We start from the raw sequence: 12,809 nt of genomic DNA on the forward strand, positions 1-12,809 counted from the left end.
ACGACTCCCATTAACCCCTGACTATACCGGGGATACGCTTATCACAATGCCTTTCTGGTCTGTGCTGAAGCAGGGCATTCTGGCAGGCAAGTGGCTTGACCTTTATTAGTGAGCCTGGTTACCCCCTCTCGGAACCACAGACTTAGAAATCGCCAGCTCATATACAGTGCATAAAATATATTTATATATAAACCCTTATACACCATTTTAATAAAAAATATCACAAAATTCTTCTAAGTCCCTCGGGAAGAGTGAAAGACGAGCACGTTCATTTTCAGAGCTCTTAGACCTTCCTATAAGAAGTTAGCCAAAAAGTAGCTTCGAAAAACGCTTAGGTTAAGTTTCAGAGTTGCTTCTAATGTACCAAAGCTGGACTTTGACATAATTTCACTCTCACAACATTATGGCTGGTTGGAGACAGTCCGAACCACAAGTACCGGGTCCATGGTTCTGGCCGTATACTGGGGGGACGGGGACGACTCCCATTAACCCCTGACTATACCGGGGATACGCTTATGACAATGCCTTTCTGGTCTGTGCTGAAGCAGGGCATTCTGGCAGGCAAGTGGCTTGACCTTTATTAGTGAGCCTGGTTACCCCCTCTCGGAACCACAGACTTAGAAATCGCCAGCTCATATACAGTGCATAAAATATATTTATATATAAACCCTTATACACCATTTTAATAAAAAATATCACAAAATTCTTCTAAGTCCCTCGGGAAAAGTGAAAGACGCGCACGTTCATTTTCAGAGTTCTTAGACCTTCCTATAAGAAGTTATCCAAAAAGTAGCTTCGAAAAACGCTTAGGTTAAGTTTCAGAGTTGCTTCTAATGTACCAATGCTGGACTTAGACATAATTTCACTCTCACAACATTATGGCTGGTTGGAGACAGTCCGAACCACAAGAACCGGGTCCATGGTTCTAGCCGTATACTGGGGGGACGGGGACGACTCCCATTAACCCCTGACTATACCGGGGATACGCTTATCACAATGCCTTTCTGGTCTGTGCTGAAGCAGGGCATTCTGGCAGGCAAGTGGCTTGACCTTTATTAGTGAGCCTGGTTACCCCCTCTCGGAACCACAGACTTAGAAATCGCCAGCTCATATACAGTGCATAAAATATATTTATATATAAACCCTTATACACCATTTTAATAAAAAATATCACAAAATTCTTCTAACTCCCTCGGGAAGAGTGAAAGACGCGCACGTTCATTTTCAGAGCTCCTAGACCTTCCTATAAGAAGTTAGCCAAAAAGTAGCTTAGGTTAAGTTTCAGAGTTGCTTCTAATGTACCAAAGCTGGACTTTGACATAATTTCACTCTCACAACATTATGGCTGGTTGGAGACAGTCCGAACCACAAGTACCGGGTCCATGGTTCTGGCCGTATACTGGGGGGACGGGGACGACTCCCATTAACCCCTGACTATACCGGGGATACGCTTATCACAATGCCTTTCTGGTCTGTGCTGAAGCAGGGCATTCTGGCAGGCAAGTGGCTTGACCTTTATTAGTGAGCCTGGTTACCCCCTCTTGGAACCACAGACTTAGAAATCGCCAGCTCATATACAGTGCATAAAATATATTTATATATATACCCTTATACACCATTTTAATAAAAAATATCACAAAATTCTTCTAAGTCCCTCGGGAAGAGTGAAAGACGCGCACGTTCATTTTCAGAGCTCCTAGACCTTCCTATAAGAAGTTAGCCAAAAAGTAGCTTCGAAAAACGCTTAGGTTAAGTTTCAGAGTTGCTTCTAATGTACCAAAGCTGGACTTTGACATAATTTCACTCTCACAACATTATGGCTGGTTGGAGACAGTCCGAACCACAAGTACCGGGTCCATGGTTCTGGCCGTATACTGGGGGGACGGGGACGACTCCCATTAACCCCTGACTATACCGGGGATACGCTTATCACAATGCCTTTCTGGTCTGTGCTGAAGCAGGGCATTCTGGCAGGCAAGTGGCTTGACCTTTATTAGTGAGCCTGGTTACCCCCTCTCGGAACCACAGACTTAGAAATCGCCAGCTCATATACAGTGCATAAAATATATTTATATATAAACCCTTATACACCATTTTAATAAAAAATATCACAAAATTCTTCTAAGTCCCTCGGGAAAAGTGAAAGACGCGCACGTTCATTTTCAGAGCTCTTAGACCTTCCTATAAGAAGTTAGCCAAAAAGTAGCTTCGAAAAACGCTTAGGTTAAGTTTCAGAGTTGCTTCTAATGTACCAAAGCTGGACTTAGACATAATTTCACTCTCACAACATTATGGCTGGTTGGAGACAGTCTGAACCACAAGTACCGGGTCCATGGTTCTGGCCGTATACTGGGGGGACGGGGACGACTCCCATTAACCCCTGACTATACCGGGGATACGCTTATCACAATGCCTTTCTGGTCTGTGCTGAAGCAGGGCATTCTGGCAGGCAAGTGGCTTGACCTTTATTAGTGAGCCTGGTTACCCCCTCTTGGAACCACAGACTTAGAAATCGCCAGCTCATATACAGTGCATAAAATATATTTATATATAAACCCTTATACACCATTTTAATAAAAAATATCACAAAATTCTTCTAAGTCCCTCGGGAAGAGTGAAAGACGAGCACGTTCATTTTCAGAGCTCTTAGACCTTCCTATAAGAAGTTATCCAAAAAGTAGCTTCGAAAAACGCTTAGGTTAAGTTTCAGAGTTGCTTCTAATGTACCAAAGCTGGACTTTGACATAATTTCACTCTCACAACATTATGGCTGGTTGGAGACAGTCCGAACCACAAGTACCGGGTCCATGGTTCTGGCCGTATACTGGGGGGACGGGGACGACTCCCATTAACCCCTGACTATACCGGGGATACGCTTATCACAATGCCTTTCTGGTCTGTGCTGAAGCAGGGCATTCTGGCAGGCAAGTGGCTTGACCTTTATTAGTGAGCCTGGTTACCCCCTCTCGGAACCACAGACTTAGAAATCGCCAGCTCATATACAGTGCATAAAATATATTTATATATAAACCCTTATACACCATTTTAATAAAAAATATCACAAAATTCTTCTAAGTCCCTCGGGAAGAGTGAAAGACGCGCACGTTCATTTTCAGAGCTCCTAGACCTTCCTATAAGAAGTTAGCCAAAAAGTAGCTTCGAAAAACGCTTAGGTTAAGTTTCAGAGTTGCTTCTAATGTACCAAAGCTGGACTTAGACATAATTTCACTCTCACAACATTATGGCTGGTTGGAGACATTCCGAACCACAAGTACCGGGTCCATGGTTCTAGCCGTATACTGGGGGGACGGGGACGACTCCCATTAACACCTGACTATACCGGGGATACGCTTATCACAATGCCTTTCTGGTCTGTGCTGAAGCAGGGCATTCTGGCAGGCAAGTGGCTTGACCTTTATTAGTGAGCCTGGTTACCCCCTCTCGGAACCACAGACTTAGAAATCGCCAGCTCATATACAGTGCATAAAATATATTTATATATAAACCCTTATACACCATTTTAATAAAAAATATCACAAAATTCTTCTAAGTCCCTCGGGAAGAGTGAAAGACGCGCACGTTCATTTTCAGAGCTCCTAGACCTTCCTATAAGAAGTTAGCCAAAAAGTAGCTTCGAAAAACGCTTAGGTTAAGTTTCAGAGTTGCTTCTAATGTACCAAAGCTGGACTTTGACATAATTTCACTCTCACAACATTATGGCTGGTTGGAGACAGTCCGAACCACAAGTACCGGGTCCATGGTTCTGGCCGTATACTGGGGGGACGGGGACGACTCCCATTAACCCCTGACTATACCGGGGATACGCTTATCACAATGCCTTTCTGGTCTGTGCTGAAGCAGGGCATTCTGGCAGGCAAGTGGCTTGACCTTTATTAGTGAGCCTGGTTACCCCCTCTCGGAACCACAGACTTAGAAATCGCCAGCTCATATACAGTGCATAAAATATATTTATATATAAACCCTTATACACCATTTTAATAAAAAATATCACAAAATTCTTCTAAGTCCCTCGGGAAGAGTGAAAGACGCGCACGTTCATTTTCAGAGCTCCTAGACCTTCCTATAAGAAGTTAGCCAAAAAGTAGCTTCGAAAAACGCTTAGGTTAAGTTTCAGAGTTGCTTCTAATGTACCAAAGCTGGACTTAGACATAATTTCACTCTCACAACATTATGGCTGGTTGGAGACAGTCCGAACCACAAGTACCGGGTCCATGGTTCTGGCCGTATACTGGGGGGACGGGGACGACTCCCATTAACCCCTGACTATACCGGGAATACGCTTATCAGAATGCCTTTCTGGTCTGTGCTGAAGCAGGGCATTCTGGCAGGCAAGTGGCTTGACCTTTATTAGTGAGCCTGGTTACCCCCTCTCGGAACCACAGACTTAGAAATCGCCAGCTCATATACAGTGCATAAAATATATTTATATATAAACCCTTATACACCATTTTAATAAAAAATATCACAAAATTCTTCTAAGTCCCTCGGGAAGAGTGAAAGACGCGCACGTTCATTTTCAGAGCTCCTAGACCTTCCTATAAGAAGTTAGCCAAAAAGTAGCTTCGAAAAACGCTTAGGTTAAGTTTCAGAGTTGCTTCTAATGTACCAAAGCTGGACTTAGACATAATTTCACTCTCACAACATTATGGCTGGTTGGAGACATTCCGAACCACAAGTACCGGGTCCATGGTTCTAGCCGTATACTGGGGGGACGGGGACGACTCCCATTAACACCTGACTATACCGGGGATACGCTTATCACAATGCCTTTCTGGTCTGTGCTGAAGCAGGGCATTCTGGCAGGCAAGTGGCTTGACCTTTATTAGTGAGCCTGGTTACCCCCTCTCGGAACCACAGACTTAGAAATCGCCAGCTCATATACAGTGCATAAAATATATTTATATATAAACCCTTATACACCATTTTAATAAAAAATATCACAAAATTCTTCTAAGTCCCTCGGGAAGAGTGAAAGACGCGCACGTTCATTTTCAGAGCTCTTAGACCTTCCTATAAGAAGTTATCCAAAAAGTAGCTTCGAAAAACGCTTAGGTTAAGTTTCAGAGTTGCTTCTAATGTACCAAAGCTGGACTTAGACATAATTTCACTCTCACAACATTATGGCTGGTTGGAGACATTCCGAACCAGAAGTACCGGGTCCATGGTTCTAGCCGTATACTGGGGGGACGGGGACGACTCCCATTAACCCCTGACTATACCGGGGATACGCTTATCACAATGCCTTTCTGGTCTGTGCTGAAGGAGGGAATTCTGGCAGCCAAGTGGCTTGACCTTTATTAGTGAGCCTGGTTACCCCCTCTCGGAACCACAGACTTAGAAATCGCCAGCTCATATACAGTGCATAAAATATATTTATATATATACCCTTATACACCATTTTAATAAAAAATATCACAAAATTCTTCTAAGTCCCTCGGGAAGAGTGAAAGACGCGCACGTTCATTTTCAGAGCTCCTAGACCTTCCTATAAGAAGTTAGCCAAAAAGTTGCTTCGAAAAACGCTTAGGTTAAGTTTCAGAGTTGCTTCTAATGTACCAAAGCTGGACTTTGACATAATTTCACTCTCACAACATTATGGCTGGTTGGAGACAGTCCGAACCACAAGTACCGGGTCCATGGTTCTGGCCGTATACTGGGGGGACGGGGACGACTCCCATTAACCCCTGACTATACCGGGGATACGCTTATCACAATGCCTTTCTGGTCTGTGCTGAAGCAGGGCATTCTGGCAGGCAAGTGGCTTGACCTTTATTAGTGAGCCTGGTTACCCCCTCTCGGAACCACAGACTTAGAAATCGCCAGCTCATATACAGTGCATAAAATATATTTATATATAAACCCTTATACACCATTTTAATAAAAAATATCACAAAATTCTTCTAAGTCCCTCGGGAAAAGTGAAAGACGCGCACGTTCATTTTCAGAGCTCTTAGACCTTCCTATAAGAAGTTAGCCAAAAAGTAGCTTCGAAAAACGCTTAGGTTAAGTTTCAGAGTTGCTTCTAATGTACCAAAGCTGGACTTAGACATAATTTCACTCTCACAACATTATGGCTGGTTGGAGACAGTCTGAACCACAAGTACCGGGTCCATGGTTCTGGCCGTATACTGGGGGGACGGGGACGACTCCCATTAACCCCTGACTATACCGGGGATACGCTTATCACAATGCCTTTCTGGTCTGTGCTGAAGCAGGGCATTCTGGCAGGCAAGTGGCTTGACCTTTATTAGTGAGCCTGGTTACCCCCTCTTGGAACCACAGACTTAGAAATCGCCAGCTCATATACAGTGCATAAAATATATTTATATATAAACCCTTATACACCATTTTAATAAAAAATATCACAAAATTCTTCTAAGTCCCTCGGGAAGAGTGAAAGACGCGCACGTTCATTTTCAGAGCTCTTAGACCTTCCTATAAGAAGTTATCCAAAAAGTAGCTTCGAAAAACGCTTAGGTTAAGTTTCAGAGTTGCTTCTAATGTACCAAAGCTGGACTTAGACATAATTTCACTCTCACAACATTATGGCTGGTTGGAGACATTCCGAACCAGAAGTACCGGGTCCATGGTTCTAGCCGTATACTGGGGGGACGGGGACGACTCCCATTAACCCCTGACTATACCGGGGATACGCTTATCACAATGCCTTTCTGGTCTGTGCTGAAGGAGGGAATTCTGGCAGCCAAGTGGCTTGACCTTTATTAGTGAGCCTGGTTACCCCCTCTCGGAACCACAGACTTAGAAATCGCCAGCTCATATACAGTGCATAAAATATATTTATATATATACCCTTATACACCATTTTAATAAAAAATATCACAAAATTCTTCTAAGTCCCTCGGGAAGAGTGAAAGACGCGCACGTTCATTTTCAGAGCTCCTAGACCTTCCTATAAGAAGTTAGCCAAAAAGTAGCTTCGAAAAACGCTTAGGTTAAGTTTCAGAGTTGCTTCTAATGTACCAAAGCTGGACTTTGACATAATTTCACTCTCACAACATTATGGCTGGTTGGAGACAGTCCGAACCACAAGTACCGGGTCCATGGTTCTGGCCGTATACTGGGGGGACGGGGACGACTCCCATTAACCCCTGACTATACCGGGGATACGCTTATCACAATGCCTTTCTGGTCTGTGCTGAAGCAGGGCATTCTGGCAGGCAAGTGGCTTGACCTTTATTAGTGAGCCTGGTTACCCCCTCTCGGAACCACAGACTTAGAAATCGCCAGCTCATATACAGTGCATAAAATATATTTATATATAAACCCTTATACACCATTTTAATAAAAAATATCACAAAATTCTTCTAACTCCCTCGGGAAGAGTGAAAGACGCGCACGTTCATTTTCAGAGCTCCTAGACCTTCCTATAAGAAGTTAGCCAAAAAGTAGCTTAGGTTAAGTTTCAGAGTTGCTTCTAATGTACCAAAGCTGGACTTTGACATAATTTCACTCTCACAACATTATGGCTGGTTGGAGACAGTCCGAACCACAAGTACCGGGTCCATGGTTCTGGCCGTATACTGGGGGGACGGGGACGACTCCCATTAACCCCTGACTATACCGGGGATACGCTTATCACAATGCCTTTCTGGTCTGTGCTGAAGCAGGGCATTCTGGCAGGCAAGTGGCTTGACCTTTATTAGTGAGCCTGGTTACCCCCTCTTGGAACCACAGACTTAGAAATCGCCAGCTCATATACAGTGCATAAAATATATTTATATATATACCCTTATACACCATTTTAATAAAAAATATCACAAAATTCTTCTAAGTCCCTCGGGAAGAGTGAAAGACGCGCACGTTCATTTTCAGAGCTCCTAGACCTTCCTATAAGAAGTTAGCCAAAAAGTAGCTTCGAAAAACGCTTAGGTTAAGTTTCAGAGTTGCTTCTAATGTACCAAAGCTGGACTTTGACATAATTTCACTCTCACAACATTATGGCTGGTTGGAGACAGTCCGAACCACAAGTACCGGGTCCATGGTTCTGGCCGTATACTGGGGGGACGGGGACGACTCCCATTAACCCCTGACTATACCGGGGATACGCTTATCACAATGCCTTTCTGGTCTGTGCTGAAGCAGGGCATTCTGGCAGGCAAGTGGCTTGACCTTTATTAGTGAGCCTGGTTACCCCCTCTCGGAACCACAGACTTAGAAATCGCCAGCTCATATACAGTGCATAAAATATATTTATATATAAACCCTTATACACCATTTTAATAAAAAATATCACAAAATTCTTCTAAGTCCCTCGGGAAAAGTGAAAGACGCGCACGTTCATTTTCAGAGCTCTTAGACCTTCCTATAAGAAGTTATCCAAAAAGTAGCTTCGAAAAACGCTTAGGTTAAGTTTCAGAGTTGCTTCTAATGTACCAAAGCTGGACTTTGACATAATTTCACTCTCACAACATTATGGCTGGTTGGAGACAGTCCGAACCACAAGTACCGGGTTCATGGTTCTGGCCGTATACTGGGGGGACGGGGACGACTCCCATTAACCCCTGACTATACCGGGGATACGCTTATCACAATGCCTTTCTGGTCTGTGCTGAAGCAGGGCATTCTGGCAGGCAAGTGGCTTGACCTTTATTAGTGAGCCTGGTTACCCCCTCTCGGAACCACAGACTTAGAAATCGCCAGCTCATATACAGTGCATAAAATATATTTATATATAAACCCTTATACACCATTTTAATAAAAAATATCACAAAATTCTTCTAAGTCCCTCGGGAAGAATGAAAGACGCGCACGTTCATTTTCAGAGCTCCTAGACCTTCCTATAAGAAGTTAGCCAAAAAGTAGCTTCGAAAAACGCTTAGGTTAAGTTTCAGAGTTGCTTCTAATGTACCAAAGCTGGACTTAGACATAATTTCACTCTCACAACATTATGGCTGGTTGGAGACAGTCTGAACCACAAGTACCGGGTCCATGGTTCTGGCCGTATACTTGGGGGACGGGGACGACTCCCATTAACCCCTGACTATACCGGGGATACGCTTATCACAATGCCTTTCTGGTCTGTGCTGAAGCAGGGCATTCTGGCAGGCAAGTGGCTTGACCTTTATTAGTGAGCCTGGTTACCCCCTCTCGGAACCACAGACTTAGAAATCGCCAGCTCATATACAGTGCATAAAATATATTTATATATAAACCCTTATACACCATTTTAATAAAAAATATCACAAAATTCTTCTAAGTCCCTCGGGAAGAGTGAAAGACGAGCACGTTCATTTTCAGAGCTCTTAGACCTTCCTATAAGAAGTTAGCCAAAAAGTAGCTTCGAAAAACGCTTAGGTTAAGTTTCAGAGTTGCTTCTAATGTACCAAAGCTGGACTTTGACATAATTTCACTCTCACAACATTATGGCTGGTTGGAGACAGTCCGAACCACAAGTACCGGGTCCATGGTTCTGGCCGTATACTGGGGGGACGGGGACGACTCCCATTAACCCCTGACTATACCGGGGATACGCTTATGACAATGCCTTTCTGGTCTGTGCTGAAGCAGGGCATTCTGGCAGGCAAGTGGCTTGACCTTTATTAGTGAGCCTGGTTACCCCCTCTCGGAACCACAGACTTAGAAATCGCCAGCTCATATACAGTGCATAAAATATATTTATATATAAACCCTTATACACCATTTTAATAAAAAATATCACAAAATTCTTCTAAGTCCCTCGGGAAAAGTGAAAGACGCGCACGTTCATTTTCAGAGTTCTTAGACCTTCCTATAAGAAGTTATCCAAAAAGTAGCTTCGAAAAACGCTTAGGTTAAGTTTCAGAGTTGCTTCTAATGTACCAATGCTGGACTTAGACATAATTTCACTCTCACAACATTATGGCTGGTTGGAGACAGTCCGAACCACAAGAACCGGGTCCATGGTTCTAGCCGTATACTGGGGGGACGGGGACGACTCCCATTAACCCCTGACTATACCGGGGATACGCTTATCACAATGCCTTTCTGGTCTGTGCTGAAGCAGGGCAATCTGGCAGGCAAGTGGCTTGACCTTTATTAGTGAGCCTGGTTACCCCCTCTTGGAACCACAGACTTAGAAATCGCCAGCTCATATACAGTGCATAAAATATATTTATATATAAACCCTTATACACCATTTTAATAAAAAATATCACAAAATTCTTCTAAGTCCCTCGGGAAGAGTGAAAGACGAGCACGTTCATTTTCAGAGCTCTTAGACCTTCCTATAAGAAGTTAGCCAAAAAGTAGCTTCGAAAAACGCTTAGGTTAAGTTTCAGAGTTGCTTCTAATGTACCAAAGCTGGACTTAGACATAATTTCACTCTCACAACATTATGGCTGGTTGGAGACAGTCCGAACCACAAGTACCGGGTCCATGGTTCTGGCCGTATACTGGGGGGACGGGGACGACTCCCATTAACCCCTGACTATACCGGGGATACGCTTATCACAATGCCTTTCTGGTCTGTGCTGAAGGAGGGAATTCTGGCAGCCAAGTGGCTTGACCTTTATTAGTGAGCCTGGTTACCCCCTCTCGGAACCACAGACTTAGAAATCGCCAGCTCATATACAGTGCATAAAATATATTTATATATATACCCTTATACACCATTTTAATAAAAAATATCACAAAATTCTTCTAAGTCCCTCGGGAAGAGTGAAAGACGCGCACGTTCATTTTCAGAGCTCCTAGACCTTCCTATAAGAAGTTAGCCAAAAAGTAGCTTCGAAAAACGCTTAGGTTAAGTTTCAGAGTTGCTTCTAATGTACCAAAGCTGGACTTTGACATAATTTCACTCTCACAACATTATGGCTGGTTGGAGACAGTCCGAACCACAAGTACCGGGTCCATGGTTCTGGCCGTATACTGGGGGGACGGGGACGACTCCCATTAACCCCTGACTATACCGGGGATACGCTTATCACAATGCCTTTCTGGTCTGTGCTGAAGCAGGGCATTCTGGCAGGCAAGTGGCTTGACCTTTATTAGTGAGCCTGGTTACCCCCTCTCGGAACCACAGACTTAGAAATCGCCAGCTCATATACAGTGCATAAAATATATTTATATATAAACCCTTATACACCATTTTAATAAAAAATATCACAAAATTCTTCTAACTCCCTCGGGAAGAGTGAAAGACGCGCACGTTCATTTTCAGAGCTCCTAGACCTTCCTATAAGAAGTTAGCCAAAAAGTAGCTTAGGTTAAGTTTCAGAGTTGCTTCTAATGTACCAAAGCTGGACTTAGACATAATTTCACTCTCACAACATTATGGCTGGTTGGAGACAGTCCGAACCACAAGTACCGGGTCCATGGTTCTGGCCGTATACTGGGGGGACGGGGACGACTCCCATTAACCCCTGACTATACCGGGGATACGCTTATCACAATGCCTTTCTGGTCTGTGCTGAAGCAGGGCATTCTGGCAGGCAAGTGGCTTGACCTTTATTAGTGAGCCTGGTTACAACCTCTCGGAACCACAGACTTAGAAATCGCCAGCTCATATACAGTGCATAAAATATATTTATATATAAACCCTTATACACCATTTTAATAAAAAATATCACAAAATTCTTCTAAGTCCCTCGGGAAGAATGAAAGACGCGCACGTTCATTTTCAGAGCTCCTAGACCTTCCTATAAGAAGTTAGCCAAAAAGTAGCTTCGAAAAACGCTTAGGTTAAGTTTCAGAGTTGCTTCTAATGTACCAAAGCTGGACTTAGACATAATTTCACTCTCACAACATTATGGCTGGTTGGAGACAGTCTGAACCACAAGTACCGGGTCCATGGTTCTGGCCGTATACTGGGGGGACGGGGACGACTCCCATTAACCCCTGACTATACCGGGGATACGCTTATCACAATGCCTTTCTGGTCTGTGCTGAAGCAGGGCATTCTGGCAGGCAAGTGGCTTGACCTTTATTAGTGAGCCTGGTTACCCCCTCTCGGAACCACAGACTTAGAAATCGCCAGCTCATATACAGTGCATAAAATATATTTATATATAAACCCTTATACACCATTTTAATAAAAAATATCACAAAATTCTTCTAAGTCCCTCGGGAAGAGTGAAAGACGAGCACGTTCATTTTCAGAGCTCTTAGACCTTCCTATAAGAAGTTAGCCAAAAAGTAGCTTCGAAAAACGCTTAGGTTAAGTTTCAGAGTTGCTTCTAATGTACCAAAGCTGGACTTTGACATAATTTCACTCTCACAACATTATGGCTGGTTGGAGACAGTCCGAACCACAAGTACCGGGTCCATGGTTCTGGCCGTATACTGGGGGGACGGGGACGACTCCCATTAACCCCTGACTATACCGGGGATACGCTTATGACAATGCCTTTCTGGTCTGTGCTGAAGCAGGGCATTCTGGCAGGCAAGTGGCTTGACCTTTATTAGTGAGCCTGGTTACCCCCTCTCGGAACCACAGACTTAGAAATCGCCAGCTCATATACAGTGCATAAAATATATTTATATATAAACCCTTATACACCATTTTAATAAAAAATATCACAAAATTCTTCTAAGTCCCTCGGGAAAAGTGAAAGACGCGCACGTTCATTTTCAGAGTTCTTAGACCTTCCTATAAGAAGTTATCCAAAAAGTAGCTTCGAAAAACGCTTAGGTTAAGTTTCAGAGTTGCTTCTAATGTACCAATGCTGGACTTAGACATAATTTCACTCTCACAACATTATGGCTGGTTGGAGACAGTCCGAACCACAAGAACCGGGTCCATGGTTCTAGCCGTATACTGGGGGGACGGGGACGACTCCCATTAACCCCTG

The sequence above is a fragment of the Ascaphus truei genome (genome assembly GCF_040206685.1).
Source record: "Ascaphus truei isolate aAscTru1 chromosome 13 unlocalized genomic scaffold, aAscTru1.hap1 SUPER_13_unloc_2, whole genome shotgun sequence".
NCBI classification, from domain to species: domain Eukaryota; kingdom Metazoa; phylum Chordata; class Amphibia; order Anura; family Ascaphidae; genus Ascaphus; species Ascaphus truei.